This window comes from Coptis chinensis, chromosome 6 (genome assembly GCF_015680905.1).
Source record: "Coptis chinensis isolate HL-2020 chromosome 6, ASM1568090v1, whole genome shotgun sequence".
In the NCBI taxonomy this organism is placed as follows: Eukaryota; Viridiplantae; Streptophyta; class Magnoliopsida; order Ranunculales; family Ranunculaceae; genus Coptis; species Coptis chinensis.
The window spans coordinates 19,894,486-19,910,450 of record NC_141461.1 but is presented as its reverse complement, the minus strand read 5'-3'; the positions used below and the strand labels follow the sequence as shown (position 1 = coordinate 19,910,450).

The 15,965-nt window shown below is 36.5% G+C and overlaps 1 long non-coding RNA gene across 1 annotated transcript; it reads right to left on the bottom strand.

The window, feature by feature from the left end:
* Positions 1–10,307: 10,307 nt before the first annotated feature.
* Positions 10,308–12,046, bottom strand: LOC147491999 (uncharacterized). Its single transcript, XR_015197612.1, has 3 exons — positions 11,770–12,046; positions 10,765–10,817; positions 10,308–10,585 (listed from the first exon to the last, which is right to left on the bottom strand). It is a non-coding gene; the product is annotated as an uncharacterized LOC147491999 (long non-coding RNA).
* Positions 12,047–15,965: the final 3,919 nt, after the last annotated feature.

Sequence of the window (15,965 nt, the reverse complement as noted above, 5' to 3'; positions counted from 1 at the left end):
CTTGATTTACAGTTGGTCTGAGGGAAAACATGCATGTGTTGATGTAACTGGAGTCTCTCCATTGGTAAGGTTGGAGAATGGTAACTTTGAGGTGGGAGAAGCAACTAAGAGAGTAGCGACAGGGAAGATGGAGAAGCATGAGGAAGCTTGCAGGGCTAACCAGCATTGTTTCATTCCGTTTAGTTTCGACACTTTTGGTTTCTTAGAACAACAGTCTGTTGAACTTCTCAAGAGACTTCAGAAAGTTATGAACAGTAACGTTATGACAGCCGATTCTAACAAGTTTGTTTTTAGAAAGATATGATTTGCTATTCAGAAAGGACTTGCGGCATAGCTTGTTACACGTTTGTCCTATTTTATTTTATTTTTTGTAAAATTCATTATCAGTAAAAAAAAAAAAAAAAAAAGACGTGTTATGTACTAGTGTCCATAATTGGGGTGTTAGACATTTTCCTTAAAAGGTCTCAATATTGCTTTGTGATTGATCACTAATATATATTAAGTATCTCGAGTAGGGAGTTAGAGGAAAGTTTTGATGAGGGTGGACTAGATGAGCCTGCAAGCATCGCAAAAATGTTTGAGGCCACTCAGGAGACTTTCATGGGGAACCCTGAAAAACTTTGTGAACTGATGGAAGAAGCTGATTTACCTTTGTACGACGGGTGTAAAAAATACACCAAGTTATCATCTCTGGTTAAGCTTTTCATTGTGAAGGCAATGAGTGGGTGGTCTGATAAAAGCTTCTCTATGGTGTTGGCTCTATTTAAGGATATACTCCTAGATTGCAATGAGCTTCCTTTGACCAAGAGAGAGGCGAAGGAAATTTTGTCTTTTTTTGGAATAAAGCATGAGAAGATTCACGCATGTCCCAATGATTGTATTATCTATAGAGGTTTAATAAACAAGGATAGAACTACTTGTCCTACATGTGGAGTGTCAAGGTATAAGGTGAAAAAGAATAATCCTGACCAAAATTCTAGTGCTCCAGCAAAAGTACTATGGTATTTCCCAATAATCCCTAGATTTAAAAAAATGTTTCAATCTGTTGAAACGGCGAAGAATTTGGTATGGCATGCGAATGAAAGAGAGGTAGTTGATGGTCAAATAAGTCACCCAGCTGATTCCCAAGCATAGAGACACATCAATCAATCTTTGCTAGAGTTTGCAGATAGCTGATTCAAGAAGTCTTCTGTTTGCACTTTCAACTAATGGCTTCAATCCACACAGTTCTCTTAGTAGCATGCATAGTTGTTGGCCTATTATATTGGCGACTTACAACCTGCCACCATGGATGTGCATGAAGAGAAAGTTCTTAATGTTAACATTGTTGATATCAGGTTTGCACCAACCTGGTAACAACATTGATGTTTATCTTGCACCTTTGATTGAAGATCTTAAGTTGTTATGGCAGCCCGATGTTGAGGTATATGATGCCTATACGCAAGAATCATTTACACTTAGGGTTGTGCTATTGTGGACAATCAGTGATTTTCCCACCTTTGGAAACTTAGCTGGTTGTACTGTCAAGGGGTATCTTGCTTATCCAGTATATGGCAAAAATGCATATTCGATTAGATTGAAACACGGCAAGAAGATTGTATATACCAACGCATAGGAGATTTCTTCCAAAAAACCAACGGTACCGAAAGGAGAAAAGGCCATTTAATGGTATGTAAGAGCTGTGATCAAGTCTAGAATCATTAAACGGGGTGTAAATATTCACAAAAGTTGAACATTTCAAAAACTCATAGGGAAAGCTACCAGAAAGTGCTAGAAAGTAAAAAAAAATAAAAAAAAATGAGAAGGTTCAAATTAGGTCCAAAGGTTCAAAGAAAAGAAAAAGGGGAAAGGAGCAAATAAGTTCTAAGGATATAGAAACACCAAAGTGGAGTAAAAATGATGGTGAAAGAAAAATCATGGGGAAGGTCGTTGGAAAAAGAGATCTATATTTTTTAAGTTGCCTTATTGGAGACATTTGCTTTTGAGACATAACTTGGATGTCATGCATATTGAGAAAAATGTGTGTGTTAGCATCATTGGTACTTTGCTTAACATTCCATTGAAAACAAAGGATTCACTTCAAAGCCGACTTGACCTTGTAGAGATGAACTTAAAGGAAGAACTAGCACCAGAGAAGAGAGGGACATGATTCGACCTACCACCAACATGTTATACATTATCTAGAGAAGAGAAAGAGGAGGTTTACAATACACTCTTTGAACTGAAGGTCCCAGATGGATACTATTCTAATTTCAAATCTTGTGTTTCAATGCAAGATTTTAAATTATATGGTCTTAAATCTCATGATTGCCACCGACTAATGCAACAACTTCTTCCTGTGGCGATACGATCGGTGTTGCTAAAGCATGTGAGGTATACCGTTATTCGGTTATGCTTCTTCTTTAATGCTTTTTTGCACAAAAATAGTGGATGTGTCGAAATTGGATGAAATTCAGAAAGATTTGGTGGTAACTTTGTGTTTGTTAGAAAAGCTTTTACCACCATCATTCTTCGACATCATGGTTGTAAGTAACCTCCGTTCTCAAACATATCACTACAGCACACGTGTCCACACACCAGGTCGTATCTTCATACCTCGTACATCACCAGCTCGTACCACGCCACCAAGACGTGACAACGAACCAAACTCAAGTCATCCCAAATATCAAGCACAACCATATATGGAAGCAAATGATCCACCGCGATCCTGAAGCTCAGTCAGCACACCAATCAAGGAGACATTTACTTTGTAATATCAGAAGTAATGACGAATCATCAAGATAGCACAAAATATGGATTTACACTTGACAATGGCCTGGAGCAAATAAGGAAAGTTAGCTCAAACATCTATAAGTAGATAGATATGAACTACGTAAGGCTTGATTCAAGTTTATCCAAGGAACTTGATACGTAGACAACTCTTGTCCAAAAAAAGAGTGCAACCATTCCCTACCAAACTCAACATCAGGTCGTAGACACAAAATCCAAACCTCTACAATGGTGCATTTGACAGTTCATCTTGTAAGGGAGGTCGAGCTATGTGGTCCAGTTTTTTTCCGATGGATGTATCCCTTTGAGAGGTAAGTGAATGATTTTTTTAATTTATTTATTAGATGTCTCACAATGCATGTATCAAAGGTTTAAAGGTTTAACAAACTTTCTAGGTACATGATGGTGTTAAAGGGATATGTTAGGAATCGAAACCGTCCAAAAGGATGTATGGCGGAGAATTATATTGCAGAAGAAGCTATTGAGTTTTGTGCTGAATTCTTGAGTGAACTAGATGCAATTGGAGTTCCTTCCACAAGAAACATGACAGACAATGATTCGGAAGATGGAGATACAATTTGTAGTGGAAGACCGATTGAGGGTTTGCATGTTGTTGAAGTTGATGAGAAGTCTTGGCAATAAGCACATCTTTATGTGTTGCAAAACATGAAAGAAGTTCAGCCTTATATCAAGTAAGTAGATAAACACACAATAGTTTAATTTAACTAGATGTTTATCTCCAACATTTCCATAAGGGAAATGATAGTTAATATTTGTATTCTTTCTTTTAATTCTTAACATAAAAGGGAGCATATGGACTACTTAAGGCTTCAAAATCGTCGCAAGGGTGCAAAATGGATAAAAGATAAGCATAATCACACTTTTATTAATTGCCTTCGCCAAAGGTATGTTTTGTTAACACTCCATTGTTACTTCAAAAATTAAAACACCGTTCTTAACATTGTTTGAGAACCAGGTTGAGGAAGAGCAAGACATACCAAATAACAAAGTCTCTAACACGTTGCAATTTTTGGCCATGGGACCTAATCTAGATGTGTTGAAATATTCCTGATATGAAGTTAAGGGTTTTCGCTTTCACACAAAGGACCGAGAAACTAAACTAATCAACCAAAACAGTGGAGTCAATGTAGTGGCCTCAGCAATGTAGATTTCTAGTGTCAAGGATAAGAATCATGTAATTTCGGATATGTGCTTTTATGGTTTGCTTACTTAAGTATGGGTGTTGGATTACTTGACCTTCAAGATTCTTGTTAATTTTCAAGTGTGATTGGGTTGACAACAAGAGAGACATTAAAGTTGATGAATTGGGTTTCACATCTGTACAACTTGGTAAAGTTGACCACAAGTCCGACCCTTTTTATTTTAGCATCCCAAGCCAAGCAAGTTTTTTATGTGACTGACCAACTAAATTCGGGATGGTCATTTGCCCTTGCAACTCCTAAAAGAGACTATCGCAATAAAAATGATGATGCTAGGCTCGATGATCGATGGTTCCATTACAAACAAGGTGTTGCCAACTATTGACTCCTTTGATTTAGTTAATGAATTGTCATTACCTTATGCTCGTGAAAATTGTGAAGGGATTTGGGTCAAACCTGAATGAGTTTTTCTTTAAGTTAAATAAGACTTCTTACTAGTCATTATGGGATTTTTTTTCTTCAAGTTTTAAGAATGCTTCAAGTTAGCTTTACTGAGATGACTAGTGTTGTTTACATTTTCATGTTTACATTTCTAAACAATTAAAGACCTTCTACTTGGTGCAAGCTTTATATATCTTAGTTATTAATCTTAAAGTTTAAATGTTTGTGCTCTCTCTCTCTCTCTCTCTCTCTCTCTCTCTCTCTCTCTAGACAAACCTTGCAAAAACAAAAATGGTCTTTACAGGTATACTCATGGATCCATAAGAGCATTCGGAATCACAAGAGTATTCAGACTCCGAAAAGCATTCAAACTCGGAAGAGGGCTTAGAAGAGCATTCGAACTCTGAAGATGGTTCACAAAAGCATTCAGACTCAGAAGATGGTTCAAAAGAGCATTCAAACTCAGAAGATGGCTTTGAAAACCATTCAAACTCAGAGAAGCGGTCGAGCTCAAAAGATATGGAAGTTGATGTGGCAGTAGCAAAAGGTTCAAGCAAAAAAAGGAAAGTCAGAAAAGCAGCAAAGTGTGAAAGAATAAAAAAAATTGAAAAAGGGTGAATATCAAGGAGTTGTTTATAATGAATCTAGGCAACCAATTGGTCAAGGTGGAATTGACATCAGTAGTTATGGATGCTACTTGGTAAGGGCAAGAGTAAGGATTACAATAAGTAATTGGAAAGCTGTATCACCAACATTGAAGAAAAATTTGTGGATCTCTTTGAAGGTACATTAATCTAATGCTTTATATATAATAAGCTAATTTCATTTTGTTTACATGATTAACTAATATGCTACTTACAAATAGGAAAATTTTAAGTTGTACAAAAACGAAAAATCTACTTGTATAATTGCGATGGGCAAGTTGTGGAAAGCATTCAAGTCTCGTCTTACTACAAGGTGCATCTTACCTTTTAAGAATAAACCGAAGTGACTCAAGAAAATACCAAAGTTGTATAGAAAAGTTATCAGCCAAGAAGATTGAGATGCTTTTGTAAAAAGTAGACTTTCACATGAATTTCTGGTACGTATTTCTCTTAATTTATTTTTATTTTGCTTTTGTTTGTACATGCATGCAAGCTATTGTTTTCCTATCTTAGTCTCTTGAGAGTCCTAAAGAGGCTAGTATCCATGTACTGGTGGATTCCAAGCAAAGTGGTTGTGCCTGGGGAGGTTGGACTTGTGGTAGAAGCCCAAGTTTAGTTTTAGTAGATTTTGTTGATTTGTGGTTTCCCTTTTTTTGTGAGATTTCAGTAAGGTTTATCTTGTGGATTTGTTCAGGGCAAGTATATTGCTTCAATGTGACTTTCATAAGACATTAAGGTGGATATAGGTAACTGGGGATGATGTGCACTAGAAATGGTCATATACATTTTACTTATCTAAAATTCGGGACAGATAAGTAACATTGCATGTCTTATACTCAAACATTCTATAACTTGTTCTTCCCTTTGAACCTAGTTCTTGGGATCTCCAGTCCCTAGGTTGGGTTACCATCATATACGTTTATCTTTCAATATGCTTCAGTCCCATACTATTTCTGGCAGTAGTCCACACTTTTTCTCTTGCCAGAGCTTTAGTAAATGGATCTGCAAGATTATCACTAGATCTCACAAAATCAATAGTCACTGCACCCTTGGATATGTATTCCCGTACAGTACTATGTTTACAATGTATCTGTCATGATTTATGATAAACCATCGTTTTCACACGTTATTTGGTTTTTATACTTTAGTTAAGTCCGAGGTCCACAGTCCGAAGTCCGAAGTCCGAAGACCAAAGTCCAAAGTCCAAAGTCCAAAGTCCGTATTAGTCGTACGTTTTAGTCAAGTTACCTTACTCACGTGGGTTTGGTAGGATAGGTCGAGTAAGGGATCGTCCAAACCTTAGGGCTCGGATAGGTTCACAACTGGAATTACAACTTTTGGTGAGTAGAATTTTTAGGTTTTTTAATTGGTTTAATCAATTTTATGGTAATGCAATTAATGTAAATTACTACGGTGATTTTTATGTAGGTAAACAAAGATGGAGAAACAGGGAGAGAGTTAATCATGCTCATGCAAGAATCATTTTTCAACAGTCTATATTACCACATCACTACATCTCTAATTCGCCCCGTGTTTGGAGCGGACGCCGAAGTATTGATCCCTAGCGCATGCCCGCCGATCTCTAGGTCGCATTGCACTAGCATAAGGAGTTTAACTAATAACTCATCTCGGTATATCATTTCAGCTCTCGGCTCGATTTCACATCAATCGGGCCGAATTGGAGAGTTGTCGACACCGCAGAGTTCTTGCCTTGAGACATTTTGGGTCGCTACGAATGTTCTCTGGAGCATCAACAAATCCAACTTTTGTACAGTCCGGCCATTTTGGGACCGGATGTCAAATCTAAGCCTAATTCCTAAGTAGTGATTCTATAATATTAAAGAGTCAATCCGATTTTTACACGAAGCAAAGATAACCCTCCCCGAGGGGATTAGCTCATGGTCATAGAAGGAATAATAAACTTTTTGTATACATTAAGTAAATAAATGCACGGATGAGAATTAAACTAGAAAAAGAAATGAATGTTATTAAGGGTAAAATAACTTACGAGATTTAATTTCTTTGGAATGGAAATGATGTAATGTAAAATCTTGAATAAATAAACTAACTAGGCGGAAGCTAAAGCATGAAAATCTTTGAAGGGGAAATAATGAAGGCGACCCCTCATATATATAGGTTGGATGGCTTGTGAACCATTTAATTGAGTTTTGTTTGTTAGCTAATTGATTTGTTCAAAACTTTGAGAATCAAAGTTTTGTTTTGATCCTGTTTAGCTTTTGTCTTTTGCTTTTAAGTTTTTGTTTTGTAACTCATTTCAATTCAAACCACCTGGTTTGAATTGGTACGTGTCTTCTCTCTTGCCAGGTGGTACCAAATTGAAACCATCCTTTGCCACCTGCCTATGCTGACTCTTCATGCCTTCTGGACCCGCAGAGTGGGTCCACTTAGTGTGTCTAGTGGCGGCACCGATTTTGGCATTTTTACGACTTTCTGTCCTTGCGCAGAGTTCGTCGCCCGGGTCGATATGGCAGCTTCACTAGCCAACGTCGGCATCTAGATTTATCCAATTTGAGCTTCGGAAGTTTGCTGCTTCTTTATATGTGGACCCGTTCTGCACTGGTTTTGTTCTTTTGGAAACTTCGGCTCTAGTCAGGCTTTGTTGGGCTTCACGGGGGTTGAGTGGGAAACTTCAAATATTCCCGTATTCCCATACTTCGATGCATGTTTTATCACTATATTTATTTTAATTGCGGAAACCTGCAAAAGTACGAAAATATAATTATTACATGATTATTAAACACATAATCGACCAAAATGCTATGTCTCTCTGGGTTTAATATTACGGTTTGGGTGCTTATCACACCACCCCAAAAACAAAGACTTTGCTTGTCCTCAAGCAAAGAAGAGACATTAAAACGATAAGTGGTCAAAAATGTGTTGTCCTAAGCTAAATCTCATTTCGCAGAGTGCGGTTGCATTGACCGTATGCAACAAGGCCTTGAACCACTAGGAATTCCCTAGTGGACGAGTTTTAGCCTCGTGAGAGTTTTCCAGAGAAGATACTCACAAACTTCATTTATACTACAACGACTTAGTATCAAAGGCTTGTTTCCTTAATTAATCTCAGGTATCTAGACATCTCACTAGCGGGGGAAACAATGATTTAATTCTTTCAAAATTCAAGTTAATATACATACAATAATCAAAACATCTACGTATGAGCATGCATGCAGTGATCTTATAATGAAATGTACGAGCAGGGCCGTTTTTAGATCCTTTGGATAGCGTCCTTAAGTAGGTTATCACAGATATGTGTCGAAACACGATTTCTCTCTTATTTTTCCACTCAAGTTTTGCTATCTCCAGTGTGCAGTAGGCACACGTTTCCTCACATACTTAATGACAGTCAGAGGAGCCGAGGTCAAGAAGTCACAACTACTACTTATTATCACATTATCCTACTCCTAATTGAGCTAGAGGTCTTTATTAGGTGTTTTTGGAGCTTAGGAGGTAGTATAGAAGAAAATGGAATGGAAAATTCAAAAATTATAAGTATGAGATAATAAAGTCTTCGAGATATTTATACTAGAGAAATCTTTTTTTCTTTCCTGCTTCTAACATGGTTTCCATACTTGGATTTTTCAAGCTTTTGTATTCCCTTTTGATTTGATTTTTGGGGGGAATTCTAACCTTGATATTTCTTTTGATTTTTGGAAACATATTTCTATTTTCTTTTTCTTTTCTTCTGAAACAGGTAACTGATTTTGATTTATGACAAGGTTTTTCTCTTTTTTTTTTCTGCACTTCATCCTATTTCTCATACTCATCATCTAGGTAGGCTTATTTATTTGTGGTTAATAGATGGGTAATGATTTTTTTGGTGAAGTAGAAAGGATTAATGAAAAGTTCAATGGGGCGACTAGCGGTAAATTTTTTTTTACAGGTGTGAATTTTTGGCTATATCGATCCAAAGAAGGCCTAAATTCTTGCCTAGGATTTGGGTAGTGATCAAGTAAGTGACGTGTGAACTTCTTTATTCGAAGAACTACTCCTCCTGTGTCATTACTCATATATCACACATTTTGAGGCTTACGGTTAGATTCTTACGGGATATGGAAACTAAGTTGTCTCTAACCGTGGGTCCCATATCTTTGTGTACATTTAATGATAGTCAGTGCATGAATGCTCATGAAAAGATGTAAAAACTATTGCATACATATTAAATTAAGTTTCTAAGAACAAGTCCTAATTCTGATGCTAGGGTGAGATTTCTAAATATTTTTCATTATAGAAGAGGAAACGAGAATTTGTCACTAAATACGTTTATTTAGACATTAAGTAAACTATATACAACTATGCATGCCTAATTTTTGCAAAAGGTTACTACCCCAAACGGTGGGACAACCGTGGTCCTCAAAGTGTTAAGAGGAAGAAAAGTATATACGAGAGGCTTTGAGCAAAAATATAGCTGACATCTTCCACAGAAATTTATTGTAACACACTATATATTATACATCATAAAAGTAGAAGCACACTGTTAGAGTAGCACACTGTTAGGTTATTTATTTATTTTACATCAAAACATAAAACAAATATGTACATACATCAACTCACATTGCCCCAACCTTGAATTGGGGGATAGTCCCTCCTTGCCTCGTCCCTGTAGAAATGTCATTCCTTTGCATCCCGCCAATCTATCATAGCTTTAACTACTAAAAATATGATTTTTTGCCATGGTTAGTTGTGGTGGCAAAAAGCCCAAAATTCGTGGCAACATGTGTTTTGCCACGAAAAAACTTTTAGCCTCGCTCGAGGCAAAAGATGGTGTGGAAAGAAGTTTGTTGCCACGACTTTTGCCACCGCTGCAAGAGAATGAACATTTAGCCGCGACCATGTCGTGGCAAGACATTGTTTTTTATTTGAATTAGTTTAATTGTCAAAATAAATTAATTTCTTTTTGTCACAGAACACACCATTGTGTGAAAAGTATTTATTGCCACAAGTCGTGGCAATAAATGTTTCTTCCGCCATTATTTTTGGTTCTTTTTTGCAACAAATGCCCGTGACAAGACATTACTTATGGTTTTTTTTTGCAGCAAATGGCCGCGGCAAGACATTACTTTTGGTTTTTTTTTTTTTTGCAACAAATGGCCGCGGCAAGACATTACTTTTGGTTTTTTTTTGTAGCAAATGGTCGTGGCGAGACATTACTTTTGGGTTTTTTTTTACAGCAAATAGCCGTGGCAAAAAGTGTTGTATATATATATAATAATAATAATAATAATAATAATAATAATAATTTGTGTACTAAAACAACATAGAGCTATGAATGAGAATCTAAACTGAAATTTCATTTCACATGGAAGCTACATAAACCAATTCCAATCACTACCAAAAATAAGAGAAATAACAATCCATCTTTGGAGTATTTCGGTATCACATAAACAAAAGTATCAAAATATCTACACAAAAAATCTTTGTGATGGAAGTTCAAAATCCAACAGTACGCATGCGCAGTAGTACCATATTCCACCTATTAGTGCCAAAATCGCAAAAACCACGAAGTTCGGATCATGCATGTACAAGAAGCCATCGATGGACATTTATTTTCTGCGTAAACAAACAACAAGAAAAGTTTATAAATAACAAGAAAGACATAAACCGAAAACAATAATTAAAGGTTTATCGCTCCAACAGTGCCTAGTCATCTACCAAGCTTAACATATGATTTATTAGTGTCGACTCCATAAACCAAAATATTCACTATAAGTTTTGTAGCTATTTCATACCTAAGACCCGAAAGACCAAGGATGGTAACCACTCCCCGCCCTTTTTTTCTCACCTGCCCAAAGAAAAAAAGAACAAGTCAAGACTGATCACTACTTGTAACATATCTAGAATTCTAGATTCTAGACAAAAAAGAGTAGATGTAGATGCAATTCCATTATTAGAAATTGAATAATATAGATGAATAATATTATAATGTAGCAAACACATGGATTATGACGTAGCTGACAGTACCTAATAATTAGCCTTGAACCCCATCAGTTATTTTACTTTAAGTAGTTGAAAACAAGATACTACACAAATAATCACCGCAAATGAAACAAAGGCGTTCTATAGCAAACAGAGAGACATGTGTTCGCGACAACACATCCATGGACGAATGAACATTAAGATTGCTCATGTATTCTCAAATTCCACATAGTGCTACTTCCCATGAGCTAGTATCTCATGATAATTAAGCATAAAACGAGTACTTACAAAACCATTTAATTAAATGTAATTAAGATAGCATTTGACAGTAAACAAGTAAATCAATGTAATTAAACGGCTAGCACCATGGTGGGATACTCCATAATAACTTAGAAGGCAAATAAAAAGTGGTAATCTTCAGTCAAGGAAAGATAAAAAGCAGTTCTTTCAAGAGTTAGACCTATACAACCTCAAGTTGGCTCTAGCAGTACTGGGGTGGTGTACCATAAGTTGCATAACTTTTTTTAATTCCATTAGAGTTCGCACTACAGATTTTTCATTTTTATCTTTCCATTTCTTGGAAAGTTACTAGCAGTAATGCCCCTTAATGCTATTTTCCTCTAATAATGGGTGGCGTGGCATCACCACGGAAGATGGATTCCAAAATTGTTTCAATACGCTATTGATGAGAGACACATTCCCATTTTGTAGAACAAATTTTCCTTAATAGAACTTCAACAATACTTTGTTCCAATATACATAAATCTTGAGCACTTTTTTTCCTCATTACATAGGCACAAAATTAATAATTCACTTACTCAAAATAAATCTCCAACTGAAACTGAGCATAGAATGTCCTTTGAGGAGTGTCGCTATCTGAGTTAGCCCCAAAACTGAATTACTAAATAATTCTTGCATCCTCTAAGGTTCTTTCTTGGGCTGAAATATTAGGTTTTAACAACAGCAATAAGGTGACCAAACATCAGTATTCTTTTTTCTATTTCATTTCATTTGTATAAATGAAATCATGATGTAATGGGAAAAAGTTTACCAATAACCCCAACTATAACCATGATATTGCAAGTGATGTGTCTACTCTAGCAAGTTGCGCTTCAAGAAAAGACCATCACATAGAAATATCACCTATCTGGTATGTCAGCTCAAGGAGAACCTCCCCCGCTCAATACAAATGCTTGAAGTAGACTTTCTTGTGACAAAGATGTATCCGTTCGGTGTCCCATTTATCACAATTTACAGTCTCCGTTGCTCGAGGGTTTGGGCTCAATGATAGTAATTCTTGCACGGATATATGAAATAAAGCGTGTAGTTAGTATAAAACAGTGATGCAATATGCATGCATACATGCATGAATGTTAGATCAAAGAAGAAACCTGGATTATTTGTTTTAAAGAGCTTCCATCCTCTCAATAAATTGACAGAACAATAGCTCGAGGAACAATAACTTCCATAGTAGTGGTAGTAACAACCGCGTGCTGGCTTCCACTGCATCCACAACAAAAAATCATTCACAGCAATATCAGGAGTATCTGCTTGCTAATATTTCAAATAAAAGTATAAAAGAACAGTGTAAGTAATAAAAAAAAAAGTAAATAAACAAACCCTCTAAATCTTCTTTGAGGAGCACCTCTAGCGTACTCTGACATTCCCATTGGTCCACCAACATCAATTACTCCCTAAATCCAAATTAATTAGAAAATTTGTTTGGATTCAACAAAATGGACATCATCTCTAAGCAATATCAAGATAGTCAAATGGGGAATCGTATAAAAGTGAATGGCATTAAGAGTGGGATAAAAAGTAGACACCTAAGGTTCCTATGGCACTGAAGAATGAATTCTTCCTGAATTATGAGGGGGGCCTTGTCCTGTTAAAAATTTTGCTAAAAGCGGATCGATCATCATGGGGATGAATACAGCCATGTGGATGTATGCCACCCATATACATTCAAGGAGGTGAAGGTTCCTTTGTCCCATGTAAGGAAATAGGGGTAATTGATCCGGAAAAGCATGATGTCTAGGTTGATTATATTCATGGAAGGGAATGCAAAGCTTGGGAGATCATCTTCGCAACCTAGAGGTTATCTAGAAAAGAGCTTCTTGGATTGACTCAAATTCCCATGTCATCTATAAGTAGAGTCATGCACATTTTCAAGTTTGTGAATTATGACCAATAACACAACACATACACTTTCATTTAACTCACTTGAAATAGTTAGTCACAAACTTGAAAGGTGTTGATAAGAAATAAATGTTTCCAAAAGTTTATCTTTTCAATCTTTCTATTAGTAAACTTAAAAGTGAAATAAATAATCAGTCGAGATTATACAACTCATAATGTATTAACAAAGGCTCATATTAAAAGAATACCTAAGCTACTTCCTCGGTTCCCCGAAACAAACTTTGGAATCGATCCTTTGGTAAATATCTGAATGTTAGCCCTCATTATATTTCCTCATTTATGCTATGATGGTACCACCCATTCCCGAGGAGGCAACCAATCTGACCGGAGGAGAAAATAAGCCTAGATATTACAGGTTTATCATTACTCGAGGTAAAGCCCTTGCTATCCTACCCTACACGCGAAGAACGCGTGATCTTGTACAACGAGATCATATCATCTTGATGCTGCATCCATGAATTATTCATGTCAGCAGTGTCATATTACACTTGCCTTCAATTACTAGATATTCTAACAATTGAAATTAAAACATGACTCGCGACAAATGAAGTTAAAGGGAAAGCATTACCGCTGGTCGGATATGATTATAAAGGCGATCTCCTAATCGGGATTTGCCTTCTAGGATTTTTATGTCACAACAAGTTTCATGTTGTAATATCTTGACGATGGTTCCTCCCTACCCTATCACCCCTCCTACTCTCTCATTATGAGACAACATCTGGAAAGTGATGGTTATAAACACATATCTACATCAAGCGCTAAATCTAAAAATAATATACATACACAATTAAACTTTAAATGTAAAGTTTTAATGCACAAATTCTAAAATTTACCTTTAAATAAGAAGAAAGCTAAAAGCTTTAAACTTAAAGCCAAAAGTTTTACCCAAAAAAATAATATAGGCTAGATTAGATACTCATAAGTATACACTATTCAAATCAAATTTATCTAAAAATCAAGTCAAATGTCATTACGGATCTACATACATAATTAAAAAATGAACGATATAAGAAAGTTACTCCATTTTTTCTACTTGATTTAGATTCGGAGTAATGAACAATTTCTAACAAATCATAAAAGAATTTCTTTTAACAATTTCTAACAAAACGTCAGCAAGAATAAAAATGAGACAAGAAGATGATTGATTACCTGCAGGTGAAGGAGTGATAAAGTTCAATGAGGCTGCGAAGGAGGCAGAAGCCAATGAAGAAGAAGGGCAGCTGAAGTTATTTGAGAAGTTTTAGGATTCAATTTTCACTAAAATAAAAAGGTGGGAAAAAATGAAAACAACCGCGAGAACTAAGAGAGTACCCAACTAATAACTATTTTCTATTTGTTTTTTAAGAAAATAATTATTAAAACCCTTTTGCCATCGTGGTCGCAAAACACACACTTAAAACCACGCCCAAATCTTGCTGGTTGCAAAAGGTCTAACTTAAAGCCATGGTCTAACTAAAACGATTGCCAAAAGTGCACCTTTTGCCACGCGCGGAAGATGAAAGTCACGACAAAAAGGTCCTTTTTGCCACCATCCTACCTATCGCGGCAACAACTATATCTAGCAACTAAAACTATGACTGCGACAAAAAATTCGGACGCTAAAAGTCACTTTTTTAGTAGTGTTTCCAGACTTCACTCCATTTCCTCTTCTTTGCATTGTCTAGATGAGCTATCATTTTATCATCATCAGGGAAAGAACGAACTTTCTTAAGATACCTTGCAGGGCGTCGCCATGTCGAAAATGAAAAAGCGAATTATCTTGTTTGTTGGACACATAGAGTCGACCTTTACCCGATCACGAAGGTGGGCAGAAGCGAGGGAAATCACGTCCTCACTATCCCGCATCTTTGTAACTAGCGAGGGGTGATATAGTGTTGCCGAAAAGACCGAGCCTTCTTAAGATTCTCAATTACTAGGTCTGTAATGTCGAAGGCGGTATGTTGCTGGGCCAATGCATGGAATGTCTTACACGCTAATTTTGATGCAGTGGAAAAATGCCAATCCCCCATGATGTTCAGAAGAATAAATAACATGGCAGTTCCAACATTCATAGTCATACTGGCTAGTGGAATAGTAAAGTCCGGCCATCGGCCAGCTTCGGCACGTTCTTTTACGTGGGCAAGGCCATTGCCATACCGGGCAGCAAAATCTTCCCTAGAATAGTCATTAAAGTCATTCTCTATCATGTATTGAATGGGGAGATCCCGGTGAAGAGGAGGAAGGTCTAGAGCCATAGCCATTTGTTGGCTCATAAAAGCATGTCGGTGTTACCAATACGTAGTGTAAAACCATTCAAAGGGAAACCCGGACGGTGGTAGATCTTCCATGTGATCATAAAAATAAGTTTCCAAACCCGGGAGTATATCCGCTCGGGTGTAGAATGAGAGAGTTCCAACCAACTTGAGTGATGTAGTCTCCGAAAAGATGTCCATATCTTGGGAGAATTCAGCAACGAATGGAAAGATTGTTCGGATTCATCTTTGGCGCTTCCATTGTAGAAGATTTGAAAAAAAAATGTGACCTGTTTAGACAAGGATAGACAAATATTAGAGTATGATGAGAATAATAAAGTAAAAACAAATTACCATACGAAAATTAAAAACTAAAAAGAAAATGATAAATAATATAAAATTGCAAAATTTAAATGGTTTCATTGGCCCAAGTAACGGCGAGGGTCCTTTTGTGGGAGGGATCTATTTATAAGATTTTCTATGCCGTCAATCCGTGCAACAGCCTGTTGCAACATTTTGCTTTCTGTCTGGTAAATCTCGATGTGGTTCTCCATTATGAGAGTGTGATTTGCCAAGAATTGGTT